We start from the raw sequence: 11,275 nt of genomic DNA, 5'->3' as shown, positions 1-11,275 counted from the left end.
ATTTTTCTTTGCTCTCGATCCAAAATAGTTCGTCTTGAGGCAAGCGATGTTCGTGTGCAGTACACAGGGTGTTGGTTTACGATAAAATAAGCTCTTCGGTCGCACTGATAATCGCATGGCTGTTCCAACAACGAGGCACTAGGCCACCACAATGGTCTGTATGTTGCATCTAGCCGTTAGTACCGCATAAGGGCATACTTGTACTTGGCGATCGTCCCATAAAATGGTCAGGGTGGTAACGTTGTTCACGCGGAGAAGCAACTGGCGGTTATAAAAGCCATCCGCCGGTGTCTGGTACTCGTGACACATACACTAATGAAGGATGTACCTGTTTTAAAAACATAAAAAATGAAATTAGTCTCACCATCAGATCTTTATTAAAATTATTCATTTTATATATTAGGTCGGGAAATTATTTCATAGCTAGGACAGTGCAACTGGGTATTATACGTCAAGGGGGGGGCTGTAGGATAGTGCGCGGTACAAAACAATATGCCACATAGAACGAACAAGTACAACTTAACCCGTCTTTAAAGCTACTGTATAGTAATTAAATTGCGGTATAAACTCATCTAAAGAGTTACTTACATTATATTTGCATTGTCCATTGTGTTTGTGCGTAGGGCAGCCCCGAAATACCACTCCTTCTATGCCGACGTTATTTCTTCTAATGAACGAACATTAAATGGCTTTCGTTTCTGAAATTATATTCATTATCGTTTCTTACGTTATTGCCCCACACCCCCAAAAAGAAGTCTTTCGGGATGGTCCCGGCCTGTCAAGGTCAAATAACAATAGAACCTTATACTGAGTCGTGGGCCATTCCGGCACCCGAGAAAAAAATCAAAGCAGCTGACCTTCACTTTGAACGAGCACACATTCCTAGTTAGCTACATTCAGTGTAAGGCCATCTCACAGGACTCACAGAGCAATCACTTTTATTTACACAATACATAGCTACACATATTCAATGGGCCTGCGACATGAGGAGACTCGAGAGAAAAGACAATCAAATTACAATCATTTAAACCGTGATGTGTATTTCTCAATGAGCTCTTCTTTAGGTGGACATGGAACAGAGGCAATGTTGGGTGGCAATGCAGTTGTCCCCTGCACAGGTTCGTTCACAACTCCATGTATGTGCCTATCTAGGACATCAACAATAAGTCTCTCAATAAAGTCATATTGCATATCCTCAAACACTGGTTTGATAACCCATTGTTTACTTCTTTTTGTGAAGGCCTTATTGTAGCGAAGCGTCCCTAAAGTTCCGGTCGTCCTACTTTGTTGACGGCCAACATTATGGTTATGTGCCAAGACCGCTAGAAGAGTCCGATTTATCATGCCCTCCATGCCAAAATGCAATCGTTTTGGCCTGTACTTTAGGCACATATTGTGGAACACCTCCAAATCTCCTGTGTGGCAGAATTCCGTGAGTCCCCTCAAATCTCTTGTTATAGTTTTATCAAATACAATCTTTTCAATGGCTTTGTGAGTGGGTGATGAAGGAATCAACCACTTCTTCTTCCGTGCCTCCTCTGTGGACAAATGGCCATGTTCACAATTGTGGAAATGTTGGTTTGTGGTCCAGCGGTGAACGTTGCTACAGTGTAGCATTACTGACCGCCATTTTTCCAGTAGAATTTCCAACGACCCTCCACATGTTTTTGAGCTCCACCAAAGATGGTTGCTGATTGACTTGGACCACTGTGAAATACCTTGCATATCTTTTTTTTTACCTGCAGCCGACATTTTTTTATTGATTGTTTTTGCAAGATGCCAAACGTCAAATTGGTGATTTATATTTTTGTACTCTTCTCTCATTGTCTTGGCAATTGAAACGTGTCTGTCCGTGGCTATCAGGTCGATCACCATTCCCCGCGATTGTAGTTCTTGCAATGATGCTACACAGCCAATTTTCTCCATGGCCACTGAGGATGTACTTTGTGACACCTGCACGACCACCGAACTCACAATTTTCTTACTTTCCATGTCCTGAAAGTGGTAGGTGCAGTACTTGGCTGAAAATCCTGGGCTGTCGCACTGTCCATCACCGGCTAGCCTGAACCGTTTGCCCGCGAATGTACTATCAATAGACATTTTTTCCATTCTCCAAGCTTCGCTAATGGCTGGAAATAGATAATCGGTTTGGTATTTGTAGAACTGAGTTTTCGCAATGAAATGGATTCCCACAAACTGAAAGAAAGACTCTAACTTTTTAAAACTTGAACCACTAAAAAGTGCAGCCGCTGCACAAAGTAGATTGCCTGCTGGCAGTTGCCCCAGCATGGGTTGTGCAGACCATGAGAAAGGATGATATTTTGTACAGGTGGCATGTATTTTAAGGTTAGTGCCTCGAATTGCACGCGTCACATTAATCAATGGCTCCCCACATACTTCCCCACCAACCGAATGCCCACATTTCATCCGAATAATAATATCAATCAAACAACTATCGAATACAATGAATTTGGCCTCTTTCCTTATACTGTCACTCTGCATCCCAGCTGGTTCGGCCTGTAACGTTGAGGACATGTCACTCACATGAAAGGTAGAATCTCTGATATCGTCTTCCGCTATGTTCAGTGATATTGATGGTGTTTCATTGTCGTCCACTTCATTCTCTTCCATTGCAACATCTGTTCCTTCTCCGGCGATGGGTGAATAAAACAATTTCTTCAACTTTCTCGCGGTCTTAGTTTTTGCGGGTGTGGATTCTGTGAATTGATCTCCGACTGCATCCGAACTACCAGGAGGACATTCACTATCAATGGCTGGATGTGGTATAGCTCCTTTGTCAATCACTTCATATTCTTCCCATTGGCACGATGCATCTCCAGTCTCAAGTCCCTGCCAAAAGGTTTGACAAGCAACATCTCTCGTTCGCTTCACTGTCTGTGTAGATCTAGTTCGTACACCCACTCGCAACTAGAGGACAGATTGGAAAAGGGATGTTCAGTTTAAACACAACTTACAGTATTGAACTATTAACAGTGAAAAACAACATAATATAGTGACCAAGGCACTAACCTTCTTTTGCTTTCTTTTCTTTGAAACTTTCTTGCCTCGAACTTCAACATCGGGACGCTGTTGCTCCGACTCGTGTGTGCATGTCTCCACTTCCTCTTGCGCTGCAACGACTATATTTTCATGATAAGCACATCCATCACGCACTGACGCTCCATCGACTCCCTGAAACATAGAACTTTCATTAGTATGTATAATAATATTGAAAACACAAAATGTACTTGGGGACCAATACCCACGTACATCTCAATAGCAAAACACGAATGAACGCTTTGTGTAGAACATTCAAACGACAATTATTCACGCATTGTTGATCTAGTTAGATGGAACTGTCAAGATCCATACCTCGGGCTCCTCATAGACTTCCATTGATGATATTATTGAAGATGATGCTTCAGTAAATCCCTGAAACACAGTAATTGCATTAGTATGGTTTTCTATTTTGTTAAAAAGAACATACACTTTGTGCAGGCGTCAACGGCTCATCTAAATAGACCTGCACAAATGATCAGTTGTCTAAAATAAATAATGGATATCTAAATATGATTCGATTTGCTCCATCGTTGGAAGTGTCACCACCCAGATATCTGCATCAACTACTAGGGGTGATGTTCTTGTAGAAGAAGCTCCCTCATCTCCCTGAAACATAGTACTTGCGTTAATAAAGAAGGAAGTATAGCGGATGTAATCACGTCATATGATTTCGCTTGATCGAACTGTCAGTATCCATACCTCGAAATGCATAAGAACATCAAGGGACGATGTAACTGCGGTGCACACTTCTGCAAGCTGTTGCGCCGACCCGTAACTGCATGCTCCCCCTTCTTCTTGGACTAATGCTCCATCGACTCCCTGAAACATAGGACTTTCATTAGTAATGAACACAATATTGAAAAAAGAAGACACATAGGAGGGCGACGACAGAAGGACATATCAATGGCTAAAAACGAAAGAAACATTGTGTGTAACAATCACGCTACAAGAATGCAAGATCTGATGATCTCCATCGATGGAACTGTCCGGAAACGTACCTCGAGCATCTGAGTGACATCAACGGTTGTCGTCAATACGTTGGACTCCTCAGCATCTCCCTGAAAGACAGTACTTGCATTATTTTGGATAACAATAATTATAACTGAAATAAAAGACTAGAGGACGAGTACAAGGGTGTACCATTAGGTAGAATAATCACACGATAAATTAAAACTATTGATTTACATGCCTAAAACAAGTCAGTGGCAGAATAGCTAAGTAAGATTACCCGATAGGCGCTTGAAGTGGCTGATGACTGCAATAACGACACGGGTGGAGAATCTTCCGCCTTCATATTGAGTGGATACATAAATGGGGAAATTATTGTTAGCTAATGCTACACACTACCGCAAGGCCGAGAGATAAATACGTAAACTTGACTCACCAGTGGAGGGATGTGGACGAATAGAGTGGGAATAGCGGTTGAGAGCAATTTTCGCCTCGCTCGCGGTGTGTTCTTCTTTATTAGCAATGATGTGGAGTACATGTCTGAGCTAAAGTGCCTGCTGCAGATGCGGTATCGATCACCCCTCTTGTCCGCAAAGACTTCTAGGACTCTACTTTCAAGCTCAGACGGTGGATATCCGCAATATCAGACCCATTCTCTTATCTGATCTATTGTCTTAGGGAAAACATGCATTATAGTACCTTCAGATTTATTATGGGTCTTCGAAGGGCAACCGCCAATGGAACAGGCAGGCATTGTGGAAAGTTCTGAAAAGTAGAGATCAACAATTCTCTATGAATACCAATGTGTTAAAAAATTAAATGACACATAAAAGGTTCAATGCAAGGTTTGTTTTGGTTTTTGGAACTATACACGTTATTCACATGGGGATAAGTATTTGAATAACTTTAAAAAAATAGAAAGATAATTTGACTAAACTCAGAACATGTGACTAGTTCCTTGCATGTACTTGAACGAAAAGAAATTGGACGCAAAATGATTATGGTACATGGCCTTACCTTGACGAACAAACAGTTAGATGCAGGGATCAGAGTAGTTTCTTGTCGTAGAACAGGGAGCAGTTCACAGGTTGCAAACTGACGAGTTTCCTCGAAGTGGTCACGGAAGTTCACAGAGACGAAGAGCAGATAACCAGCACCTTCACGGGTTGACTAGCAAAGTGCAAAGAAGTTCTCATTAGAAATATGAAGTGGGTTATAAAGAATTCGAAACAGGGGTGTGTTTGTGAATGAATGACGTGTATATGTCGTGGCATTATGCGGTTTGCAGGGGGCCGTCCAGCGTGAGGGGGGATGCTTGGCAGGAGACACGGGGTCTGGAGGTAGACATGGGAACAACAACCCATGCTCTATAGACCACTTTGAAGTGTACATGGTCTTTGGCACCTCTTGGCCTTTATCGCTCCCTGACAGCTCCACTTGCCAGCACAAGTACCCCGGTGCGAACTGCCTTTGATAGGGCGGGGGGGGTGGATTGGGGCGGTGGTCGTGCAGACAAGACACAGGAAGACTCGTGAATGGAGACACACTTATGTGGATTGCAGGGGGCCGTCCAGCGTGAGGGGGGATGCTTGGCAGGAGACACGGGGTCTGGAGGTAGACATGGGAACAACAACCCATGCTCTATAGACCACTTTGAAGTGTACATGGTCTTTTGCACCTCTTGGCCTTTATCGCTCCCTGACAGCTCCACTTGCCAGCACAAGGACCCCGGTGCGAACTGCCTTTGATAGGGCGGGGGTGGATTGGGGCGGTGGTCGTGCAAACAAGACTCGTTTGCCGCAGGGCCTCACCAAGGAGAGGCCATCTAACTGCATGTAAGAGGCAGGCTGCAGGATCTAGTACATGGAAGGCAGGGGGGTGAGTTTATAAATACCTCACCCTCCCAGGAGAATATATGGGTGCAGTTCACCCTGGAGACCCTGGATGCCTTGGCAGTTAGTCAGCAGCAGGCTGGCCTGTGGTGGCAAGGCGGCACGGGCCAGAGGGGGTCATCTCTGTACCCGGTGCCCAAAAGGATGATTTATTATGATCAACCATATGGATTATTTACCTATAACCATGTTTTGTATCAATAAAATCCAACGGCCTTCCTTTTATTGCCAACGCGTGAACAAAGTGGTGTGGTAAGTATTTTTGGGGGAGGAGGCAAGGCCGGGAGGCTTGATGCCAACCCGCAAAATAACATATGTATGTCTGCTGCATATGGGTTCAACGGTTATGTGGATTGAAGGTGGGCGGCCAGCGTGAGGGAGGATGCTGGCCGGAGACATGTGGTGTGACAAGACAAGGCACAGGAAGACTATTCAATGGAGACACACTAGATTCATTTAAAAAATCAAAACAACCATTGTTAAAATATATGTTGGGTTTTATTTTAGATCTTAATTTCAATTGAACATAAATAATAAACATTACACATTGTAAAGTTCCGGTTGCAGCACATCCAGGGAAAATCCGCGGTATTGTCCACTGTCGCTGGGGAAATGTTGTCTAATGGCAAGTACCGCACAGGCAGGTATTACTCTCCGAACGCGGTGTCCGAGCCTCCCGTGAAGCCACCAAGTGAAGCAACGATAGGCCACCAGCCTGTACCACCTGTGAAAATGAAAGATGCAAACTGTATTAAAATGACAAAACTTTCTTATCACTGTCGATTCAGGTAAAAAATGTCATTCTGCTTTGAAAAAAATTCTGTCTAGAAAATGCACAATATGGAACCAATTTACATGCATTCGAATGATATGTAGATGTAATTTTATATGTGGGAGACGACCATGACATAGTAGTGGCATCACTGACATCACAACCAGAGTATACTTACTCGTTACTCGGATTACGCGGACGAACAGTGCCGCGAAGTTCGTGCATAAGCACCATCATCATCCTCAACACGGTCCGTGAGAGGCAGGCTTCCCTGAACTCTGGCAGCTCGGTGATGCATTGCGGACTTGGCGCGCCTTCCGAAATGTAGGCTAATCACCCGGAATTTTCACGGCAGCAGCAGTTCTCCTCCTCAGTTGGCATTAGCTCGCACCGATTGCACGTGCACCAGGTGGAGACGCCGTCCATGCGACATGGTCCAGGCTCTTCATCCGTTGACTGGTCCTCCCAACTGCCGTCCGAATCCCCATCGTTTTCGCGTGCTTGCCTTTCCAGTAGTTCTTCCTCGGTGTACTCGGGCTCGTACATATACGGCATTATTGTAGCCATTGTGTGGTAAAGAAAGTAAAATAATTTACAGAGATGGTACAGGTGTTCACAAGGCCTAGAAGCGGCGAAGGTAGCTGACCAGAGCACAGAAACGAGTCACAGAATACTCAAAGTAACACAGAGAGAGTAATGGAATCGAAAATCTGCTGCTGTGTGTTGTGAAACGGTGTGTTTATACTTATAGAGGAAAGAGGCGTCCTGCCATTTCCATGGCAACACTTCATTAGCTGAGGCGCAGCGATTGTTGACACGAAACGTGCTTTGGCGTTGGGAAATGGGCGGTACCCGTCTGCTGATGTCAGGCTCAGGGGCGGGGGATTTGATTTAGTGCCGCAAAAGCAGGTGAGCCAGGGCGATGGGGGGAAATGATAGGATTATCAGAAAATGGCGGCTGATTTCGAGTGCGTTAATGGACGAAAAGTCGGGTAAGGTCCATAGGAAAGTTTTCTACGATCTACCGATTTATGCTTAAAAACACCTGGCCGAACCGTAGGGACAATAAAAAAAAAGTCCCGGAACTATCCTTTAATTGCCACCCCAAAGGGATACATAAGGTACACCCCTGCCCAATACACTGTTTCCAACACCATGCTGCCATAAGCCACTGTGAGCTGGGAAGGGAAGCTGCTCATGCTGTGCCTGGAGGTAGAGAGGCAGGACAACCAGGCCAGGCCACAGGGAGTACAAGGGGGGAGGTGAGACCAAGAAAGGCGTGCACCAATCCCCAGGGTTAGGCCCTCAAACTGGACCCTCACCTCAGTTGGTCACCCTAAACCGCCTCAACAGGGAGAACGTAACAGAGCTACTCACCACAATACAGGACGACATAGTGAGCGGGATCAACATCCGGACAGCTGTGCTCCCACTGCTGAAGATAGTGTCTGTTCTACAATTTCTTGGAACTGGCACCTTCCAGCACTCTGTGGCCATGATGCACGGCATGGCATCGCCCACAATCTGTGCAGTGCTGGCCCAGGTGCTTGAAGCCCTCCTCCACATCTCACTGCCTACTTCCCCAGCCCAGGTCAATGCTATGAAGGCACAGTCCTATTCCATTACCCAAATGTGATTGCTGCCCTGGACTGTACCCATGTTGCGCAGGTGGCCCCCCAGGCCCATGAAGCAGTGTACCAAAACCGCAAGCACTACCACTCCCTGAATGTGCAGGTAACCTGCGACCCCAACCTGTACATCACCCACTGCTGTGCCTGCTACCCTGGTTCAACACACGATGCCATGGTCCTCGAAACAGCACACTGCCAGGATACACAGAGAGGCACAGAGGACAACAGACCTGTGTAGTGGGTGAGTAGAAAGACCAACACACATGCGCCACGAAGCACATGCCCATATGGGTGGTTGCGAATGACTACACAAAGAAAGGCATGGCAAGTAAATGCAAGATCTGTACTTCACCTCCTCCCGCACTATCGTCAGGGTACAGGCCAGGGAGCTTGCACATGTCCGACTTACCTGCATGGAGAAGCAGTAGTACATATACAGTAGCAACCATTTACACCAATATAACTACAGGTACCACAATGCCACCTGCACTTACCAACTCAATGCCAACAAATGGCCACATTGCCTCATACAACAACCATGCCAGTACCACAGCCATGCACACATGTGCGGCCAGCCCACGACACCCCCCCATTGGCACTAGATGCCGAGGGAGTGCCCACCATGGGAAACCCAGCATGCCACATGCACAGTGGAAATACACTGCCACATGACAGCCACCATGTCTGCTGCACATGTCACCGACAGACACCTTACGCAACATATGCTGCAAGGGAACATGGTGCATGTGAAGCATCAACAATGCATGACACGACTGACACTGCATGCACAGACATAGAATAGTTAAATTCCGTGAAATGAAGGTCCATGTGCATGCACAAGTAGTCCATTGACCTGATATTGTGTAAGTCCACCACCACACCTTACACTGTGTTTTATGCCTGTGCCTCTCCCATGCAGGTAACTCTCAGTAACCACAGTTGCCCTGGCTAATGACCCCTGTGCGTGATCCACAAAAGCAGCAGGGTATTGCTTACAACCACGCTCACAGCAGGACCCGTGTGTGCATTTAGGGTACGTTTGGCCTCCTGAAGGCACGTTTCCACTGCCTCGACCGTGCAGGTGGAGCCCTGATGTACACTCTAGAAAAAGTTGGTAGAAATGTGCTTGTTTGAGCCTTACCGCTGGAGTCGGGGCACGTTCAGGCAAGATTGTGATGCAGCCGTCACAGAAGCACCAGCACTGTTAACAACGGCACCAGTGCTTCCGTTTCCCCATTCCCATAGAGTCCGATGGGAATGGGGATTAACAAAATTACTGGTTCCTGACTTCCGGCCGCTGTACTTGTAATAGCCTGGTGGCATCGGGAAGTCAGGTGCCAGCCATTTTTTACAGGCCCGCAATAGGCCCCATTGTCTTGATCTTCTCGACCACTGAGACAAGGATTACCAGTCTTTTGACTTTCTTTACAAACTTTACTACCTTCGTAATCACTGGGATGAACGTGAGGAGTCTCTTTGGATTCACTATGTACTCTTCACCTTCACTCTGACCAGGGCGAGTATGATGAGTCCCTTGGTATTTGTTATATTCTATACTGCTGTTACAGTTACTGAGATGAGTATGATGAGTCTCTCAGTATTAATTATATTCTTTACTGCTGTTACTGTTACTGAGACGGGTATGAGGAGTCTCTCAGTATTTGTTATACTCGTGATTTTTGTTACAGTTACTGGGATGAATATGATGAATCTTTCAGTATTCATGATACTCTCTGCTGTCTAGAGTCTGCTTGTGGCCCCTTCAGGGTCCCGCCATTCCCGTTACCTCTAACTTGCCGGGGCTGGCGTCACTGATTCTTCCTGTGGGTTCGGGAGCACGCTGTCTCGACAAATGCTTCTGGTGCCTTCCTCTCCTTCTCTGCTTTCGTCTCCACAGAGTAACTTGCTGTATGGCTTCAGTGTCGTTGTTGGACCACGCGGTACACCTCCCCGAGGTCACGCCACAACCTGGCAATGTTTGCGACACACACACACACACACAAGTCCGCTCCCTGCTGGCTCCTGCACTGTTTTCCTCCTTGGTTCTCCACATTCTCTCGCCGAGGACCTCCCCGGAATGCTCTGGCTTCTCTCCCCCGGGTTTTGAACTTCCCAGCCTTCACCTGCTCGTTGAACACAACTCCTGAATGCAAGTCCTTCTTTGGTTTTTATGCATCTTAGCTGGGTCCTCCCCAGCGGATGATCGTTATTTTCCTTCTCTTTCTCTGGAGTATTCTTTCTTACTCCATACTTCCCACTCTTCACAGTACTCTCTATTTGCAATAGAGGAGTGATCATCATTACTCCTCCACTCTTCTTCTTCTTCTCAGTGGGTTTGTGTTGACATCTAATATTGGCAGTGGTATCGGGCGGAGTCGGTGCAGAGTCTCGTGAGTCTGCTATTCTGCTTCAACCCCTGATGGATTGCTGCTGGACTACTGTGGACTACTGTGCGTGTGTAGTCCCCTTTCTATTACCATCAACTTTGCTGAGGGGAGGGGACTTTAAAATCCCCTTGAACAGCACGGAGCGGCGCAGAGTCGGTGCAGAGTCTCGTGAGTCTCTGGAGGCTCTTGAGGCTCTGAGTGTTGCAACCTTTCATGGATCGAGGGAAAATTCCAAGAGCTTCGTCGATGGTCATACATCATCCACTCACGCGCTTGCAGCTGAAACGCGTGGGTGAAGGTCCCGAAGCTAAGCATCCTGAGTGCTGGACTCGCTTCAACAATACAGCCGGGACTAACCAAGTAAGGAAATCTAACCTTAATTCCTCCCCGGCTGCGCGCATAATTTCTCTACCGCAAGCGCCCATGGACAAACTGCACGTAAGTAAATCCAGCTCTGCGCTCGCCCCTGCTACTCTTTCGAACTGCGCGTCTGACGATTCGAATTGTAGTTCGTTCTCTGACAGAGCACTGATTCCCAAAGAAATAGGAAATCTAACTCTGGGTTGCGGTTTCAGGATGACTGGG

This window comes from Ambystoma mexicanum, chromosome 4p (assembly GCF_040938575.1).
Source record: "Ambystoma mexicanum isolate Mex_15411 chromosome 4p, UKY_AmexF1_1, whole genome shotgun sequence".
NCBI lineage: Eukaryota > Metazoa > Chordata > Amphibia > Caudata > Ambystomatidae > Ambystoma > Ambystoma mexicanum.
Note: the sequence above shows the minus strand (reverse complement) of the source record.